Below are 21207 nucleotides of genomic sequence, written 5' to 3' on the forward strand. Positions count from 1 at the left end.
ATGCGTTCCTATGTGGAAGACATGTTCCCGTATGCTGCGCAGCGAATGAAGGCCTCAGACCGGAATCCTACGTTCGACCAATGTGTATTTTTGTAAATTTGTTTCGGGACAGAGGCGTTCATACGAAGGAAGCCTATGACTGCAATTTTCAGCCCAGTAATTTTGCTGTCCACCACTTTTCCTACCTGAGTATTATCATTGATGCAAGTGACATTTCTGCATGGTTGCAGCTTGTTTTGAAAAGAAAGGGAGTTGACTCCCTGTAGAAAAAAGGTCTGTTCCAACATTTTGAACAAATTAATTCCTATTTTCTACCAAGTTGAAGTTCTAACATGCTTGAACCAGCTCAGCAAAGTGCTTTGACAGCAGGATAAGCGAAGGTGTGCACCTGCTTCCTTAGGCTGCAAAAATTCTGCTGGTAATGAGTGGCATGTCTCTCCTTGTTCTTCAGGCAGGCAAAGAGAGTGGAGGGAGGAGCATTACATTTCTGTGCTATTACTTTTTTCAATGTTCCTGAGTGCTTCTTCACGTATTTGATCTTGTATTTTTCAACAGTTGCAAGGGTGTTATCGTTCTGGCTAACCATTTTTCTCGAACATGCTCTGTGTCGCCACATGACTAGAGAAGTAGGAGGCGGCTGGCTCACTTGATGGTGATTGTAATGTCTGCACATCACATGTTTGTAGAGCTGTTGAGTTGTGAGTGGCACAGCCAGTCCCATGAGGTTTACAAGACTCAATAAAACCCCAACCAGTTGGTTTCAGGGGATCCACGATGGGGCAGGTGGTTGTGAGTCTGGTGGATGAACTGGTAATGTGTAGTGTGAATGTTAAACCTTTGCTAATAAACCAACTAGTTCTTAATAGCAATGTGTTGCGATAAATTCTTAAGCAAAGAACTCATGAAGCAAATACATTTGTGATCACATGCTGAATTCATCTAAAATGGTGCATTGGTTTGGTTGAACCCTGATTCTGACAGGAATTCACACTTGAATTGTCAAACATTTTGATTAAGCAGTATGAATGAAATGGCACATTTTCAGTGGAATGTATTTTTGTTGCTTTCTCGATTTGAATTATAGTTATAATAAACTGGGGGAAATCAAAAGGAGAATACTGTGATAAAAATGCATGGAGATAATTTATCTTGGGGTAGGAACGCCAAACAAATTAATGAGCCGTAAGCAAGACGGAATTAGAAAGATTTTTTCTGTGACAGAGTAGTCGTTATATGAAAAGGATCCCAGTGAAGTTTTTAATGGTGTGTCACTTAAAACATCTTAAGAAAGAAAGAAAGACTTATATTTATACAGCATCTTTCACGACCACTGGACGTCCCAAGGCACTTTACAGCCAATGAAGTACTTTTGGAGTGTAGTCACTGTTGTACAGTAGGAAACGCGGCAGCCAATTTGCACACAGCAAGCTCCCACAAACATTAATAAGCTGGATGAATATTTGGTTTGTGACAACACTGAGCATAAGCTTAATAATAATGGAAACAGGACGGTCCGTGAGCTGTTGGAATTGTGCATCATACAACCAGTCGAGAATATTGTTCAATAAGATAGGATATAAGGTTACATAAGTATCCTGGGAAAAAGCAAAATACCGCGGAAGCTAGAAATCTGAAAATACTGGAAGCACTCAGCGGATTAGGCGGCATCTGTGGAGAGAGCAAGAGAGTTGACGTTTCAAGTTGATGACCTTTCATTAGAACTGGAAGATGTAAACTGGAAAAAAGAAACGGTAACTTACTGCTGGAGGTCTGCCCATTCTGATTTACAGGCAGACTTTGATTTCGGCGCCCAGCGCTCCCACCAGAACCAGGCTGAAGCCTAATTAAAATATGTTCATGGTTAACATTGTCAGGACCCCAGCATCGTTTTTGTGCCAATCAGTGCTGCCTCTAATGCATCACGTGTCTTCCCTCTTCCTTCCTCCGCCCCCCTCCCCCCCCCAATCCCCCCACCCTCTACCATTCCCACACACCATGAATGGAACAGGACAGGAGATGGTCATTACAGGGCTATTTAAAGGGATACTCACCTGCTCTGATTTAAACTGCTGCAATGGTTTCAGAAACATTTTCCAGGCAGTGATTTTGGCTGCCAAAAATATTTGGGAGTGCTTGTAGTGGATGTACAACCTTCTAACTCCTTAAGGGGCTTCTGGCAACATGTTTTTTTTCCAAATGGGGATCCTTCAGGTAATTCCACTCTGGCTAGAGGACAAGAAGCAGCAGCAACATGAAGAAAGGAGAAAATGGAGCCAGAGAAGCAAGGGAAACCAGATAGAAGAAGGCCTGCTGGCCACAGTTCCTTACCTTTCCAGTGGAGTGCATAAGCCCAGAACAGCAGCGGCCCTTCCCTGAGGAGCAGAGTATATGGAGGCTACCCTTCTTTTAAAAACCAGCTAAGACTGACTAAAAAAATAATAAAGATGGGAAGATAGATTATGAAAGTAAACTAGCACGAAATATAAAAACAGTTAGTAAGAGTTTCTACAGATACATAAAAAGGAAAAGAGTGGCTAAATTAAATGTTGGTCTCAGAGAGGATGAGACTGGAGAATTAATAATGGGGAACAGGGAAATGATGGAGACTTTGAACAAATATTTTGTATCGGTCTTCATGGCAGAAGACATTAAAAACATCCCAATAGTGGATAATCAAGGGGCTAAAGGGAGGGAGGAACTTAATACAATCACTATCATTAAAGAAGTAGTACTTGGTAAAATAATAGGACTAAAAGCGGACAAGTCCCCGAGATCTGATGGCTTGCATCCTAGGGTCCTAAAAGAAGTGGCTGCATAGATAGTGGATGCATTGGTTGTAATCTACCAAAATTTGCTAGATTCTGGGGAGGTCCTACTGGATTGGAAAACCGCAAATGTAACACCCCTATTTAAAAAAGGAAGCAGACAGAAAGCAGGAAACTATAGACCGGTTAGCCTAACATCTGTCGTTGGGAAAATGTTGGAGTCCATTCTTAAGGAAGCAGTAGCAAGGCATTTGGAAAAGCATAATTCAATCAGGCAGAGTTGCATGCTTTTATGAAAGGGAAATCATGTTTGACAAATTTGCTGGATTTCTTCGAGGATGTAACGAGCCGGGTGGATAAGGGGGAACCAGTGGATGTGGTGTATTTGGAATACCAGAAGGCATTCGATAAGATGTCACATTAAATGTTACTGCACCAGATAAAAGTTCACGGGGTTGGGGTTAATATATTAGCGTGGATTGAGGATTGGCTAACTAACAGAAAACTGAGAGTCGGGATAAACGGGTAATTTTCCGGTTGGCATTCAATAGCTAGTGGGGTGCCGCAGGAATCGGTGCAGGGGCATCAACTATTTACAATCTATATTAATGACTTGGATGAAGATACCGAGTGTAATGTCGCCAAGTTTGCTGATGATACACAAAGATGGGTGGGAAAGCAAATTGTGAGGAGGATACAAAAAATCTGCAAAGGGATATAGGTGGGCTAAGTGAGTGGGCAAAAATTTGGCAGTTGGAGTATAATGTGGGAAAATGTGAGGTTATCTACTTGGGCAGAAATAATAGAAAAGCAAATTATAATTTAAATGGAGAAAAATTGCAAAGTGCTTCAGTGCAGAGGGACTGGGGGTCCTTGTGCATGAAACACAAAAAGTTAGTATGCAGGTACAGCAGTAAACAGGAAGGCAACTGGAATGTTGGCCTTTATTGCAAGAGGGATGGAATATAAAAGCAGAGACGTCCTGCTACAACTGTACAGGGTATTGGTGAAGCCACACCTAGAATACTGTGTGCAGTTTTGGTCTTCGTATTTAAGGAAGGATATACTTGCATTGGTGGCTATTCAGAGAAGGTTCACTAGGTTGATTCCGGCGATTTGGGGGTTGACTTATGAAGATAGATTGGGCCTATACGCATTGGAGTTCAGAAGAATGAGAGATAATCTTATCGAAACACATAATTCTAAAAGGCATTCGATAAGGTGCCACACAAAAGGTTACTGCAAAAGATAAAGGTACGCGGAGTCAGTGGAAATGTATTAATATGGATAGAGAATTGGCTGGCGAACAGAAAGCAGAGAGTCGGGATAAATGGGTCCTTTTCCGGTTGGAAATCAGTGGTTAGTGGTGTGCCACAGGGATCAGTGCTGGGACCACAACTGTTTACAATATACATAAATGACCTAGAAGAGGGGACAGAGTGTAGTGCAACAAAATTTGCAGATGACACTAAGATTAGTGGAAAAGTGGGTTGTGTAGAGGACTCAAAGAGGCTGCAAGGAGATTTGGATAGGTTAAGCGAATGGGCTAAGGTTTGGCAGATGGAATACAATGTCGGAAAGTGTGAGGTCATCCACCTTGGGGAAAAAAAACAGTAAAAGGGAATATTATTTGAATAGGGAGAAATTACAACATGCTGTGGTGCAGAGGGACCTGGGGGTCCTTGTGCATGAATCCCAAAAGGTTAGTTTGCAGGTGCAGCAGGTAATCAGGAAGACGAATGGAATGTTGGCCTTCATTGCGAGAGGGATGGAGTACAAAAGCAGGGAGGTCTTGCTGCAACTGTATAAGGTATTGGTAAGGCCGCACCTGGAGTACTGCGTGCAGTTTTGGTCACCTTACTTAAGGAAGGATATACTAGCTTTGGAAGGGGTACAGAGACGATTCACTAGGCTGATTTCAGAAATGAGGGGGTTACCTTATGATGATAGATTGAGTAGACTGGGTCTTTACTCGTTGGAGTTCAGAAGGATGAGGGGTGATATAGAAACATTTAAAATCCTGAAAGGGATAGACAAGATAGAGGCAGAGAGGTTGTTTCCACTGGTAGGGGAGTCTAGAACTAGGGGGCACAGCCTCAAAATACGGAGGAGCCAATTTAAAACCGAGTTGAGAAAGAATTTCTTCTCCCAGAGGGTTGTGAATCTGTGGAATTCTCTGCCCAAGGAAGCAGTTGAGGCTAGCTCATTGAATGTATTCAAGTCACAGATAGATAGATTTTTAAGCAATAAGGGAATTAAGGGTTACGGGGAGAGGGCGGGTAAGTGGAGCTGAGTCCACGACCAGATCAGCCATGATCTTATTGAATGGCGGAGCAGGCTCGAGGGGCTAGATGGCCTACTCCTGTTCCTAATTCTTATGTTCTTGTAAGATAATTAGAGGGCTTGGCAAGGTGGATGCAGAGAGGATATTTCCACTCTGGGGAAATTAAAACTAGGGGACATCGTCTCAGAATAAAGTTTCTTCTCTCAGAGAGTTATAAATCTGTGGGATTCTCTTCCACAGAGAGCTGTGGAGGCTGGGTCATTGAATATATTTAAAGCAGAGATAGACAGATTTTTGAGCGATAAGGGAGTCAAGGGTTATGGGGAGAGGGCAGGGAAGTGGAGTTGAGGCCAAGATCAGATCAGCCATGATCTTGTTAAATGGTGGAGCAGGCTCGAGGGGCCAGGTGGCCTACTCCTGCTCCTAGTTCTTGTGTTCTTGTGTTTATGGAAGCTGTGACAGAGTTGTATCGCCTCCAGTATTCTACAGCCACATTTCATTGTCCGTTGCAGCCAAGCTCACTGCAGCCCTGAACTGCTGGTTCCGTCTGGGCTGAAATAGAGGATATCGGTGACAGCAGTCAATCAGCAGTTCGTGCTTGGATTAATTAGGTGACTGATGCAACTTTCATGACTTCACTCACGTGCAGTAAGCAGCAGCGGGATAGTGCAAGTGGTTTGGCCAAGTCCAGGTCATCACTGACTGCACCCACCTTGCTCTCTGGGCTCCTTTAGCGCAGCTTGCTCCTTTCATGAATTGCAAGGGCAAAAGATGCAAAACAAATTTACAATGCTGTGTTTCAGCTCCCTTTCTCCAAAAACATATTGGGGTAGAAATTCAGTTGTTTAGCACCATTAGTGCCAGAGAGGGGTGCTGAAGGGCCGCTAAACACCTCCTGCCAGAGCGCTGTGTTGTCAGCTCCTGCCATGAACTTCAGTGAAGTTTTAGCCGCGGCGCTGACAATTTGCGCTGCGCTCGCTAGCGCCACCCACTTGGTGACATCACCGGGTGTGCAATGCCCCCGTAGCGCCGTGTTTGCAAAATTCACTTTTCTGTCTGCGGTAGCACCTGACGCTGACACTGGCAGGGGAAAACAGTCGGTACAACGTCGATCCCAGGGCGCTATCATCCGGAGCGCAAGGTCAGTGATCAAATTTCACTTTTTCAACTTCTATTTATTTGTTGCAGTAATGAGGAAGTGAGGGTGAGGTTTATTGAAGTTTACCCATGGACTTTTTTATCATTCAGCTTCTGGTGCAAGAATACCGACATCCTAGCACCAAAAAAATGAGTACGCCTCCTGCCTATCGCTCCATTAGCGCCCTAAGAGGAGTGTGGAACTGAAGACAACTGAATATCGTACTTTGAGGTGGTAGATGGTGCTAAAGGTAGCGCCCAGCTCCTCCACCTCAAATCGGGCGTACATAATTTCTAGTGCACTGATTCTAAAATTACTCCCAACCTTTTAATTGTCAATCTGACAAATCCAGGGTTCTCATCTGTCCTTTATGTGCACCTGCCATCAGTTTCAGTGAAATTGCAACTTCTGACCTTAAACTGACACACATTCTATCTTATGTGTCATAATGTTTCTATTTTTATAAAAGATGTTGCAACACAATCTTATTTTTTGGACAACTGTTGTCACCCACTAATTTTTTTGATTATTTTGCTTCGTGACCTTATGATGGAAATTCACTGACCTTATGTCACAGCCCAAAGCATTCTAACTCTTAATATGAAATTGTACTTGAGATCTTTAAGGGTTTTCGTTGGTGCATTGAGTCTGGTCGAGATCTGGGGCAGCCGAGGTGTTTAGATTTCCATGAATGCATATTTGGTTCACACAAGGGTTCAATACTCAGCAAACTAGCAGTCAGATATTGAGATTTGTGGTTTTGTAACTGGAACATTAAAAGCAAGGTCATGTTTGGACCTCTTGGCTTTTCCTATACAACACTGAAAGCCCTACTTCCTATATTGGTGTCATGAGAAAGAATTGATCAGACCAGTAATAGCCATCTGATCGTTTAGCTGTAAGCGGAGAGACACGATACACTGCACTACAGATTTACACATGGCAAGGGTGAAGGAGACTCAGTAGAGAAAAGGTCAACCAGCTTTGCATTCATCATTGTGTGGGCAGCAACCTACAAATTACTAAAGGATTACAGTCCAGTGTGAAGAATAGCAGGAGAACCTTGTAAAACATGCATCACATAGAAAAATATTTACATTCCTGACCTTGCCTGTTGCATTTTTGATATTTAACGTTCGATATGTAATTGGATTCAGTGTCAGTGACCAGTCTCATAAGCTGACTTTGTACCCCGCTGAACATGTATGTGTATCTGGGTACGTCTAGAAAGACCCAGGGATTGAACAGAGAAATCTTGCCACTGTATTCTGGTTTACTGGAATATGTACCATGACCTTCTTATCTTCAATAAGCATATGGATATAGATTCTATCAGACTGAGCGGCTCAGGCTATGGGTCAGAAAATTTATTTAACATGAAATACAGGAGTGAACAGTACTCAGTACAAACGGCATCTTTACAATAGTTATAATCTCTACCAATCTCGTTCTCCTGAGCTATCTTTTTTAAAATTCGTTCCTGGGATTTTGGCATCGCTGGAAATGCCAGCATTTATTGCCCATACCTAATTGCCTTTGAGAAGATGTTGGTGAGCCATTTTCTTGAACCGCTGCAGTCCGTGTCTTGAAGGTACTCCCACAGTGCTGTTAGGGAATTTGACCCAACGGTGATGAAGGCATGGTGATATACTTCCAAGTATGTAACTTGGAGGTGATGGTGTTCCCATGGTGCTACCCTTGTCCTTCTAGGTGGCAGAGGTGGGTTTGGGAGTTGCTGCTGAAGAAGCCTTGGTGAGTTGCTGCAGTGCATCTTGTAGATAGTACACACTGCAGCCACGGTACGCTGGTGATGGAAGAAGTGAATGTTTAAGGTGTTGGATGGGGTCCCATCAAGCAGGCTGCTTTGTCCAGGATGGTGTTGAGCTTCTTGAGTGTTGTTGGAGCTGGACTCCTCTATTCAAATGGAGAATATTCCATCACATTCCTGACTCGTGCCTTGTAGATGGTGGAAAGGTTTTGAGGAGTCCGGAAGTGAGACACTGTAGGGGGTGGTGTGTGGGGTCAGGTTCACCTCTGACATTCTGAGCGGTTCAAATCGCTCCCACTCCCTGGATTCTAGACTCTGGATAAAGTGCGAGAGACAACTGGTTTGGTGCAAAAGAACTTCGATTTTATTAAAGGCAAGAAAATACAATATCAAACTTATAGTCACTCAAGTAAAGTACAGTACATCACACATTCAAAGGGGTGAAAGTGAATAATACACCTCCCACCTCCCAATGCCTAACACTGACTAGGTTAAACTCCAGGGAAAACAGGAACTATGCTCACCGATCCTGCTTTGTAAAATCCCAAATTCGATTAAAGTTCGTAGTTTCTTCCCTGTGCACTTTAGGATCTCAAACTTTCGGGTAGATAGTTCCAAATGAAATTTCCTTTCCAATGAGTCCAAACACTGGGGCGGGGCGGGGGCGGGCGGAGGAGTTCTCCCACAAATTTTGCAACGTTTCAGTCTCCCCTGCGACACTCTACACACTTGAGTGTCATGCTAGGTAAGCAAAATTCCCAATCTCCCGAGAGTCAACCTTCCTTGTATTTACCGAGAGAAAACTTTAACGTGCATCCCCCTTTGAAATGCAATGCAGTTTACGGGCAAATACAGTCATTCCAATTATGTTACAGCATAGAGGGGGTCCGATGCCTTTCCATTACTCTGTCTTTACAGTAAAGTAAAGGTACAAAGTCAAACATAATTTTAAGTACAGTAAAATAAAGGTACATAGTCAAACACATTTTTAAGTAATATTCTTACAATACTCGATCTCTGCATTTTTACAGCAGGTGAAAATTAAAACAAATGAAACATGGTAATATGGTGTTACCCCTCCCTGTGTGATCCCCAAGTTTGGCCAGGGAGAGTACAGCACCCTTTGGTGCCTGACCTGATGGCCTCTGCGTTTCACCTGGCAAGTGAGACACCATAAGTAAAGAATAACCGCGAGTTGACAGGCAACCAAAATGTGGGAAGCTATTCTGATCCCGGCACGAACTTCGATATTCCTGAAAATGTCCCATCAAGGCGGAATTGTGATCTCCAGAATCTTTCTCCTCATCTCGATAGTTTTCCGTTCTCGTGTATAGAAATGTTTTTGTGAGATTACTACAGCTTTCAGTAGGGCGGTAAGACGTTCGGGTAGAGGGGGAATTGCATATCAGAAATGTGCAGCATAGTCTTGCAGGTTTGTTATGCTGTCACTTACAGTGAGGTGGACAGTGGAGGGTTCAGGAATGGGGACAATCTGTTCCTGGGCCACTTGAACTGATGCCTCAGGTTTAAAGCAAAAACTGCTGTCACTCACCAGACATCAGAAGTGTCCATGCTGGTAGTGGGGTGCACTGGTGGTGACACAATATGTCCCACCCCCTATGTATGCTACCTGTGGAGGGACATGGTCTTGTGCCATTACCTCCATGGTACAGTTGATAGGCTGTGTGCCAGCAGCTTTAAACCTGCACTGTGGTTTAGAATAGGCATTCAAGTGCTGGGGACACAGTATTATGTGTGCACCCTGGCTCCAGCACCCGGAGAGGTCAGTACCTGTCATAGTGTGCTCCCACTTTATGATATAGGGTGGGACCGCTGTGAAACGAACGTGTGCACCTCCTTGAATGACTCCAATGTTCTCCACCCTGTATACCGGTGTGGGTCGGGCTGTCCTACCCATGACCGGCATCCTTAGTACTATCCCCATGATCCCATGATGGTGTGATTAGAATGCCCGCAATGTACTGGGAGAGGGCAGGCTTTAGAAGCTAGACGGAGCTGGCACGGGCTTAGTGAATTACTGTACGGGTAGATGGCTGCGAGGTGCTTGTTACTGATCCAGGAGGGGACTAAACCTTGTTTTAAATCTTCCAGGTTGTTGCAGCCCTCACCCAACAACCATGCCCCATACAGCACACACACCTCATTCTGTGCAATCTGGTCGGAAGCATTCCTATCCTCCCGTATCAGTGCATTCACTGTCTGTGCATGTTTTTCCAGCTCAGCCACGACTTATTTTAAATGGACCATCATAGCCTGGTCCTCATGTAGCTCTGACCTACTATTGTGTTTTCCTCTTTTAGGATCTTTTTCAGTTGGTTCTTTAGACCATTTATCTGCATTTGTAGTTCTATATCATCCAGGCTATTTATCACAGAGGATCCTGTATTATATGCAGTAAAAATGCCATTCAAGGTTCCTGTTCTAGGTCTCCCCGTGCCCATGGTGTCCCTAGCATATAGGGTATATAGATCTGCTTTGTCGACATTCCCAAAGTCTAACTCGTAAAATTTCTTGAACATTTCTCTGAGTAGGGCCTGGTACAGCTGCTCTGTTTCCTACGGGCACCATGCAGGTAAATGCACCTCGGTAAGGTTTAAAATAACTGAAGCTACTGCAAAGTGTACCCCCTGGTATAACACCTTTTCAGTCAGCACCAATACTAATCCGTTCCCTGGTCCCTTGGTGGTGGTAGGACACCTTTCTATTATTGTTTGCACTGGCGGGGTCATGGGCAAGGGTTTCTTAATGTGTGCTATAAGTTCGGTGGTGTTAATTGGGAGTGGGGAGTGTGGGACCGCACACCCGTGTCGGCTGGAATCCCACTCCATCCCTTCCCCGTCATCTTGCCATTGCCTGGTGAAGGCAATTGATGTGCCTGCAGGACAGATCTCCTCTAACCCCCACATGCAGATGTAAATTCCCTGTTCAGACTCCCACCACTTGTTCCAACACACCTTCACTCCTCCCCGTGTCCCCGTGATGGTACGGTACGTGTCATTACCGAGTCTTTTCCAGTCAGATTCCTGGTCTCCCACATCCTTGCTCAGCTTCCTGAGCCACCACCATCTACCCAGGGGAATCTGTCCTTTACAAGTCAAACACACACGTTTTCCCTCCAGAACACTGACCTGCGCAGCAACGACCCATATCCTGGGGCATGGAACGGAGGCCTCCCCATAGGTGAACCCTTCCTGGCTGGAGTAGCGAGTGGAATTAGACCCCAGTCACCCTGGCCACCTCCCTTCGTGGGCATAAACGGCGAGCTCTTCCACACCCGGTGTGCCACTCCCTGCAGTCACGATCGGTGCTCTCTCTCCTGAGCACCCATACATGAGGGATTCTTCCACGTCTCCTCGGCAACCGCTGCTCATCCTTATCAGGGCGAGCAGGAACAGGACCCTTCTCATGTTGTTCTCCTTCCTGTAGGGGCACATAAAACAGATAGTCCAGCCCTGAGAAAAGCTCTCTGGCTTGACAAAAGGTGATCGAGTTCCAATTTGGGCTCATTTCTTCTTGGAGAACACAATTAAGTCTGTAATCGACTGGCTGTCTTTTCCAGTTCCCGTAGGAACTGATGTCTGTTTTTAACTTTAATCCCATAGCCATTTCCCTCTTATCATTCTTGTAATGCTTCTTTTACTGCCTACAAGGTGGGGTCTTTTCCTTTCCCCAATAACTAGTACATATGTCACTATTTAATCACCGGCTGTTGGCTGAAACTTTTACATTCTATATTCATCTAAACATTCTTTTCCTATTCTACTCATTTCACTCCTTCCATACATGCAGTTTCTTTTTGGTCCAAGTGACCTGAAATCATTGCACACATAATCTACATTACGCTAGATTCTTACTAAACATACTTCACCTCATATTGTGCTATTTCTGTACATCTGCCACCCATCTCCGGGTGGCCAGGTTAACTCCTATTCTTATCCTTTCTTCGGGTTCTGCGGTACAGGCCGACCTGCTACCGGCCCCGCTGGAAACCCAGGAGTGTCCTGACCGGAGGTGGGTCTGAATCCTACACTATTGGGGGAACATCCCCTCCAGTGCTACAGCACACCGCCCCTTTGGGGGTGGCTGCACGGTTCATTTCATCACCTGAAGGTTCAACCTGGTCGTGGGCTACGGGCTGGGGACTCCCAATTGGTGGCTGGTCCACCACAATCTCTTCTGGGGGTCCCTCATCGCCCGAGGCTACCGGCTGGGGGTCCCTGCTCGCAGGCTGGTCCCTGATCTTAGGTACCCCTTTGCGGTTGGTCCCTCTCCCGGGGCTGAACCACTTGAATTGGGGCGCTGGTGACCACAGTGTCCTAGGCCGTGGCGTGCGGAGAGTCCTTCTCAGGGTTCTGTCTACTGGGGGTGCGTCCGAGTCCCAAGTGATTGGGGGGATAGCTCCTCCAGTAACAGAGTCCACCACCCCTCTAGGTGCAGTCTGTGGGTCTGCCACGTCCCCTGTGGGATCTCCACAGTCGGGGGCTGCTGGCTGAGGATCCCTGCCTTTGGTACGGTTCACTGTTTCGGGCTGTCCCTTACGCTTAGCTGCTATCCCAGGGTCGAAAAGCTTGCATTGATTTATGTGGAACCACTTTGTAGGGTGGGGCATTTTCACGGCATAGACCAATGTCGACAATGTGGTACGTTCCCACGTACAGTGCCTCAAAATCTCCAACTCGAGCGTAGTTCCTTACCATGACCTGGTCCCCTACCTCCCACTCGTGGTGTTTGCGGGGTTCTAGAAGCATTCAGTTGCTCCGATGCTGTTTTCCCATGTTGTTAGCAGCCTGCCAGTGAATCTGTTTAAGGTGTTCAAACAGATTCCTGACGAAGCTGTCCCGGTTCGCTTCCCTAAGCTGACCTTCCGTGAGTACCGGGGCTAATACATCGGTAGTGGTTCGCATGGTTCTGTGGGTCATGAGCTTGTACCCCGTGCACTTTGACTGGCTGGCCCGGATCCCCATGAGGACCAGTGTAGGACCTCTACCCACTTCTTGGGTGAGTCCCCCATCTCCTTTCGTAACCTTTCCTTTATAGTACGGTTTCAACGCTCCACAGGCCTGGATGACTGTGGGGTGTGGGTGACATTCCATTTCCCTTTGATGCCGAGCACCTTAAGGATCTCCTGCATCACCTGCCCAGTGAGGTGACTCCCCTGGTCGGACTCCACATACTATGGTAGTCCCCATCGGGTGAACACTTCCCTGACCAGGATCCTAGCTGTTCCCAGAGCAGTAGCTGTTTGGCATGGGAAGGCTACCGCCCATTCGGTGAATACATCCACCAATACTAGGCAGTACTTGCAGCATCCCTGGGCAGTGGGTAAGGGCCCGATGTAATCGACCTGGATCGACCGCCAGAGTCCCTCTACCCTCCTGATATGTCCCATTGACACCTTTCTTTTCTGGAGGTCAGGATTGTTGGCAGCGCACACTAGACAGCTAGCACAGAACTCATGGACATCTTCCCTGAGTCCCGGCCACCACCCTGCCTGCTCCACCCATTGCCAAGTGGTCTCAGGTCCGGGTGTCCTGCTCCTGGACCCTCGTGGGCCAGCTGGAGGAATTCTCTCCGGTGGTTTGTGGTACCACCCATTGCTCCCTCATGAAAAGCATGCCTTCTTTAATGGCAATAGCTGCGGTGCCGTACGGGCCGTCCACCCTATCCCCTTTTGCTAGCGTGTTTAGGACAGCTTTGAGGACGGGGACCTGGGTCTGAACCGGTTTTAGGTCTGGGGGCAATGCTACCCCTGCCCTCCCTGTCATCCCAATCCTGCCCTTGACTGCTGCGATGGGGCCTGGGTTGTACGGATCTCAGAGCTTGCCCGTGCGAGCACCTTGCTTGACCAACATGTCAGCCTGCTGATTTCCCTTGCTGCGGGGTTCAGTAATGATATGTGCCTTCACTTTATGTATATAAATCTTCCCTTCCTCCCCCATGGCTGTCATGATCTTTTCCAGTAAGGGCTTAATTGCCAGGCGTCTTCCGTCTGCAGATGGGACCAGATAGCCAGGTGCACCGTGCACGAATTGCATGTGAACATACTGTCTGAGCAAATCGTGTATGGGGTAGGGAATTCTTCGGGGTGTGTGACTACATACACCACCGCTGACAGTTCAGTGTGCTGGGCGCTCATAATACTGGGGAGTTTAATCACCAGGGCAATGCCTGCCTCTGGGTCATACACTCCGCAGCCTGTGAGTCATTTGCCCGCATATACCGTGCTTGAACCGTCCACAAAAATCTCTTAGTCTGTGGGGTGTAACCTGGCCCGAAAGCTTATGTTAATTTCCCATACTCCTTCTATGAGTATCCTGGAGGAGTAGACCACTGGTCTCAGCTGGCCATGCCGCTCCTGGAGCAGCACTGCGCTCAGACTGTTGGCTGTCCCTGGATCGATCATGTTGGCTGCGGGTCTTGGCTCGCAGAGACCCTTTACCCTTAGGTCCATCTGAGAGAGGAGCAGGGTCCAGTGAGCAATACGGGCACTGCTCACCGTCCCGTCCTTGACTCTCCCGTCCAGGAGCATTTGGGTGGGCGCCTGGTGGGTAAGGAGTGTGATAGGAACCCCCCTGTGAAGATCAGTGATCTTTTCACAGCCCAGTGAGTGGCTAGGAGATGCCGCTCACAGTTGGAGTATCCCTTCTCCACGTCCATGAGTATCCTGGAGGAGTAGACCACTGGTCTCAGCAGGCCATGCCGCTCCTGGAGCAGTACTGCGCTTAGACTGTCCCCGCTGGCTGTTACCTCCAGGAAAAACTCTTTACCACCATCAATAGCCCCGAGAGCTGACGCGGTCTGCAGGTCTTTCTTGAGTAGGATAAATGCTGCCTCATTTGTCCCAATCCCACTCCCTTGTGTAGGAGGCGGAGCAGAGGGGCTGCTGTGGCTGCATAATCCTCAATGAAATCTCTGCAGTACCCGGTTAGCCCGAGAAAAGACCTTACTCCTGTTACTGTGATGGGGGCGGGTAACTTCTGCACAGCTTCCCTTCTGGCTTTGTCAATGGCTCTTTCCCCAGCGCGCACAGCCAGTCCCAGGAATTTTACTTCCTTCAGGCCGATCTGTGCTTTCTTGGGATTCACTTTAAACCCTTCTTCTTTCAGCAACTCCAGCAGCTCAGTCAGCAGTGGGCCACGCTGCTCCCCCTCATCGGTGAATAGGAGCAGGTTGTCCACATACTGTACCAGCTGCTGGGGTCTGCTGAAGCTCTTTAAACAGTTGGCCATACATTGGTGGAAAATACTGGGACTGTTGTGGAAGCCCTGAGGGAGACAGTTACAAGTGTATTGCTGTCCTTTAAAGGTAAAAGAAAACTTGTACTGATCTTCCCTTCTTAAAGATACGGACCAGAACCCGTTGGAAATATTCAGCACCATGAAGGTGGTCGCGGAGGCTGGGATACTTCCAATGAGGTCGGTGACGGCAGCAACCGTGGGTGCACAGGCGGGGATGTTATGGTTGAGTACTCGATAGTCCAGTGTGGCCCTCCAGGAGTTGTCCGGTTTCTTAACGGGCCGCAATGGAGAGTTCACATGGGTAGCTATTGGTCTCAATACCCCCTGTTTAACCAAAGAACCCAAGGCTGTTTCCATGTCCGTCTCCGCCTCCCTGGGAAAGTTATACTGTTTCTGCGGTCGGGTCATGGGGTCCCCATCTATGCTAACCTCGACCCCGTTTATCCTCCCACAGTCGTGTTTGTGAGTGGCAAAAGCTGCAAGGTGTGCCCTCACATCCTCTCCATCGGAGTGTTACTGACCAGTGATTCAAGGTCGTAACCCTCCTTTGGCTTCATGGTGCACACCGACCCTTTTCCCCCTTTTTCTAGGATAACCACCACCTCACTCTCCTGTCCCGTACAGACTGACCCCCAAAGACACTGATTTCTTAAATCCACTAGGATCCCGTGGCCTAGAATGAAGTCAGCCCACAGGATCCTTCTCCCTTCCTGTTCCCACTTTATCAGGACACAAGTCCACTTGGTACGGAATGTTCCCAAACGAATAGGGAGCGGAACGGAGAATGAACCAGCCTGCTCAGTGCCTGTGAAACCCACCAAGCTGTAGGGGACCCCGCTAGACAGAGGTGAGGCGGTGGGATTGGCTGCATAGACAAGGGTGCTTGATGCACCGGTATCCAGCAGATAAGTCGCTTTCACCTTTTCCACTTCCGTCTGAATGGTCGGTCTCCCCCACGCATCGTACTCGAGGGAACACAGGTGAACAGGCTGTGTCTGTCCTAGTCACTGTTTTGGTTGGGATGGGGCAGATGGGATTTCGGTACCAGTGGCGGCGGCTACCCTCCCAGGGCCATCTAGCATTGTTCGGAGCGCAGTCATGAATGTGTCAAACGTGTGGGGAGCGACTGGTTTCTCGGTCTCGGTCTTTTGGGCAGGGGCTGGAGAATTCTTCCCTGCGCTACTCTTCCATGGATTCCGACAATCCTTTCTCCAGTGCCCACTCTTTCTGCACCCGAAGCAGGTACGTTTTGTATTGGAGGGGTTTCCCTCTTCCTGGTGCCACTCCCTCTTATCCTGACTAGGTCTGATTTCGTGGACCCTTCCTTTGGGTGGGTGCTCTTCCATTCCCCTACAGTTCTGGTAGCCTGTTCGGTGCCCTGGGAATCTCTCAGGTCAAACCAGGCCTCAGCCTTTGTTCTTATTCGTGGCAAACTGTTTGCCACCAGGCTTTGGAGCCAGTCGGCTCTCTCGTCCTGGCTTAGGTGATCCCGGTTGAGGTCTCCACCACAGATGCTCTGGTACACAGGCCACAGTCTGTCTGCGAAAGCCTGTGGGGTTTCCCCTGTGAGCTGCACTGTCTTCTCCACTCTGGAGAAGGGACTCCCATCATTACAGCCCATGGCTTCTAGATTGTCTTCCTGGATGGCGGCACATGTTCTCTGCCCCCTTTTGCTCTCGGCAGAGAGGGACTGGTCCAGCTTGCCGTCCAGTGAGAGGAGGAGCATCTTTGCTATCTTGGCATCATCACATCCGTTAATATCGCCTGCCTGTTCCACTTCCATAAAGTGAACCGAGGGGTCTCCCTTTGGAGTGAGCTTTCCCAGGTGACTTATCATAGCCCTAAGCTGTTGGGTAGTGTGGGGAACCACAAATTGACTTTCCAGGGGCCCCTGACCCCCAGCACCGATGGGCGGGCCAAACCTCTGTTGCCGGACCGGGCACATTGGCTCTGGCTCTGGCTCTCCCTGCTCTGGCTCGCCCACCCCTCCCTGCTGCCAAACCGAGCTGAACCTTGGCGCCACAGGTGGTGGTCTGTTATCCCTGTCCGCCCCGCAACCCATTCGCCCCTCCTGCTGCCGAACCGGTAAAGTTCCCGGCGCCATAGGTGATGGTCGAACAGTTTCCTACTTCTCGTCCAGGTTTACCTGGGCCGTACCTGGGCTTATTAGGCATACCATGCCTTTTGCCTTGCACAGAGCAAGGATTAAACTCTTGATTTGTTGCTGGCAGAGACCGTGGTTTCCTGACTCAAACCCTTTAACGCTAGCTACTTTATACGCTGCCTGTACATCTCTTAAATTCACCTCCAGCTCTTTTACTTGAAGGGTGAGGTGAGTGTTTTCCTCCCACAGTATCTTTTCATTATTTTTAGCCTCGGTAACCTGATACTGAAAATAGTCCTGACTGTTCTTGAACCTTTCCATTAGCTGTGCCTTTCCATGTTTTAGCTTACGGAGTTCTCTCCAAATCCTTTCTCTTGCCATAGCCCTTTCATGTGATTTCTTTGCATATTCCCGTAGTTCTGCCTGCAGTGACTCGATGGTTTTATCTAGGAGTTGGACCTGTCGCTGTAGACAGACCAACCAAATTGCCTTTTCCACTGATTTTTATGGTCCTTGCTTGTTGTGCACTGGGCCGCAGCGTCTCCCGGACGCTCAGCGTGCAATAGACCAACCACCCATTCTTTAGTGACATTCACTTTCTTATTCACATAGGAGGAAATCCTCTCTTCCATCTTTGTTCTTTCTTCCAAAACAGCACTCTCTGCATCACATCTCTTATACCAGAGTCCTGCTATGGTCGCCAATTCTGTAGGGGGTGGTGTGTGGGGTCAGGTTCACCTCTGACCTTCTGAGCAGTTCGAATCGCTCCCACTCCCTGGTTTCTAGACTCTGGATTTATTTGGGGGATGTGATAAAGTGCAAGAAACAACTGGTTTGGTGCAAAAGAACTTCGATTTTATTAAAGGCAAGAAAATACAATGTCAAACTTATAGTCACTCAAGTAAAAAACAGTACATCACACATTCAAAGGGGTTACAGTGAATAATACACCTCCCACCTCCCAATGCCTAACACTGACTAGGTTAAACTCCAGGGCAAACAGGGACTATGCTCACCAATCCTTTACTGGTAGTTGGCGGTGGTTCGCGATTTCGGGGTTAGCTGGATTCTGTAGGTTCTCCTTGCCATACCCCAAATATCGTAGAAGACTTCTTACTGCGCAATTTTCAGTTGGGTGGTGTCCGCTGATGCGGTAGGGCGCGTTTTGGACTTATGGGGTAAGTACCCACTTTCTTTCGTTAGAAATAGGTTTCAAACTCTTTTTAGATAATGTTTTCACCAGTTGGTAGTCAAGTCTAGGTTGTAGAGTGGAAACTTTCGATTCTTCGGTTTCTTCCTTGTGGAGTTTTGTTTCGAAGTTGGTCGATCGCGGTGCTTTCGGTGGTACCACGTTGGCTGTGGTCGGTTGCTGCCGCAATGGTGATGTTCTTCCTTCCTTTTCCGATTTCACGACGTCGAGGTTGGAGAAGCTAGTTAAAACTGCTGCGGTAATCGTTCTCCCTTCTTGATCTGATGCACAGCATAGCGTACCAAAGCATTGCCTCGCATAAGCATTGCAAGTCCTTTGTTAAAGCAGGTCCCAGTTATACCTTTCGAGCTGTTCTAATCTTCACGCCTAATCAGCCCGGATTCTTTGTTTAATTTTGGCGGGCTTGATATTTCTTTGTCATATTTTGGCGGGCTCATTAAATGTTAACCTGTCTCGGATGTGTCAATCTTCTAAATCTGTTTCTTGATGGAAATATTAGCTCTGGTATTTGCAAGGTCTGTCTGTGCTTGGGCTTTTCATGCAGACTGGATGTGCCGTTGTTATTATGTATGGGCTGGAATGGTTTTCCAGATCAGGATGATGGTTAGCTATCTCTAGGTTAATTGTTGCTATGTTAATGTCTCCTGGGGAGAAGGGTTTTCGAGTATCCACAATTCTCCAGATAATTTGCTTTAGTTTCAACACTCCAGACAGCTTCAATACTCAAACTGGCTTCTTTTGAAGGATAGTTCCTTTAGCTCTTAGCCCTGCCCACACAGAATGAATCTGCTTTGTAAAATCCCAAATTTGATTAAAGTTTGTAGTTTCTTCCATGTGCACTTTAGGATCTCAAACTTTCTGGTAGATAGTACCAAATTAAATTTATTTTCCAATGACTTTCTGGTAGATAGTACCAAATTAAATTTCCTTTCCAATGAGTCCAAACACTGGGGGGGATTCTCCCACAAATTTTGCAATCCTTCAACACTCGCCGCAGAATTCCCAGCCTGTGACCTGCTCTTGCTGCCACAGTATTTATGTGGCTGGTACAGTTAAGTTTCTGGTCAATGGTGACCCCCAGCATTTTGATGCTAGGGGATTCAGTGATGGTAATGCCGTTGAATGTCAAGGGGCACTGGTTAGACTCTCGCTTGATAGAGATAGTCATTGCCTGGCACTTGCATGGCATGAATGTTACTTGCCACTTATCAGTCCAAGCCTGAATGTTGATATACATTGATCCTTGATACATGTTTACTTGCTTATTTTTGTGGCAGAATGCTATTGAAGAGTCAAATCTAGATCTCTCTACAGGTCTCAGACTGACTGCGCTAAAGTCAGCCATGAATATACTATTCACAATCTCTTGCAGATATACTGGAACAATGCCCGTTACAATTGAATCTCTCGTGGATTGGTTGCCATGTGCAGCATTCAAAATATAGTCCTTGCATGCGGACAAAGCCCAGACCTCCTGTGGATCATTAGAGTAGCTTGGTTATTTAAACATATTAACATAAGCCAACCATAACACCTTCTACAATAAAACAAATGTAATAATTTGTGCAAAGCATTTTAACAAATAGAATCAGATAATGTACTGTTACATGATTCGCTTTCCCATTATCTGCATTTGTATTTACAAATATAAAACACATAATATTTGTTGTTTTTAATTTTCTAAAATTAATCTTTGATAATTATTAGCTATAACATTAGAAAATAGATTTTTTTTTCAAAACAGCATACTTTTCAATATTCAGATCATGCTGGTATATTTTCAACAAGTCCCACTTACCCATCACTCCTGTCCTTGCTAATTGGCTCCCCAGTTGGCCAGCGACATACTTTTAAAATTCTTGACCTCGTCTTTAAATCTCTTCACTGTCTCATAACCTCTTCCAACCCTGCAATTTCCCTCCTGCTTCAAACTCTCCATTCATCTGACTCCAGCTTCTTGTGCATCTCTCCCTCTCTTCGGCTCAACATTGGCAGCAATGTCTTCAGTTACCTAGGTCTTATACTCCGCAATTCCTTCTCTTAAACCCCTCTGTCTCGCCACCTTCCTCTTTTACTTTTTGGCACTCCTTAAACCTCACCTATTTGACCAAACCTTTGGTAAGCCCTCCTAATATCTCCCTCTTGGGTGCAATGTCCATTCCTCTGTGGACTGCCTTGAAATGTTTGCTATGTTAAAGACACATTGTTATTTGTTGGTTGGAGCACATGCTTAAAATTTCCCAAAGGCCCCAAAGTACAAGGTACTGAAAAGACCAAAAAAGTGACAGATTGGTTTTCCTGGATTAAGTAGCAACATTCACTCCCCCAGTAATACTCTGATTTCCTCTACCATCTGAAGTTACCACTCTGATCCCCCTAATATGAGGGATCAGGGTGGTAATGTAGCTTTCTCCCTAATTTCATAGTGGGAGTCAGGCATGTTACAGTCTGCAATATGAACCAGTCGATAGCCTAAAGTTTCTGCATCGTGAGGAGGCTGGGATCATCCTGTCTCCTTGCCATCATCTCTGGCCCCTGGTCGTCACACTGTCAGGAATTGGATGCTGAAGCCTGAGCTCAGCAGAGAGATGGTTGGTGCGCCGTGGTATCTGCTGCAAGGACGGCAGCAATGTAGGGTTGGCATCGTCGGGACTGGGGAAGGTTACTATTTTGGCTCTG

The 21207-nt window shown here is 46.9% G+C and overlaps 1 protein-coding gene across 1 annotated transcript in view; it reads left to right on the forward strand.

Moving 5' to 3' along the window:
• Nucleotides 1-6115: 6115 nt before the first annotated feature.
• LOC139270224 (receptor-type tyrosine-protein phosphatase delta-like) overlaps nt 6116-21207 on the forward strand; it is a 2930110-nt gene continuing 2915018 nt past the window's right edge. The window contains exon 1 of the mRNA XM_070888421.1: nt 6116-6190. The gene's annotated coding sequence lies outside the window, so the exon portion shown is untranslated. The remainder of the gene's footprint in view (nt 6191-21207) is intronic.

Source organism: Pristiophorus japonicus, chromosome 1, assembly GCF_044704955.1.
Source record: "Pristiophorus japonicus isolate sPriJap1 chromosome 1, sPriJap1.hap1, whole genome shotgun sequence".
Lineage (NCBI taxonomy): Eukaryota > Metazoa > Chordata > Chondrichthyes > Pristiophoridae > Pristiophorus > Pristiophorus japonicus.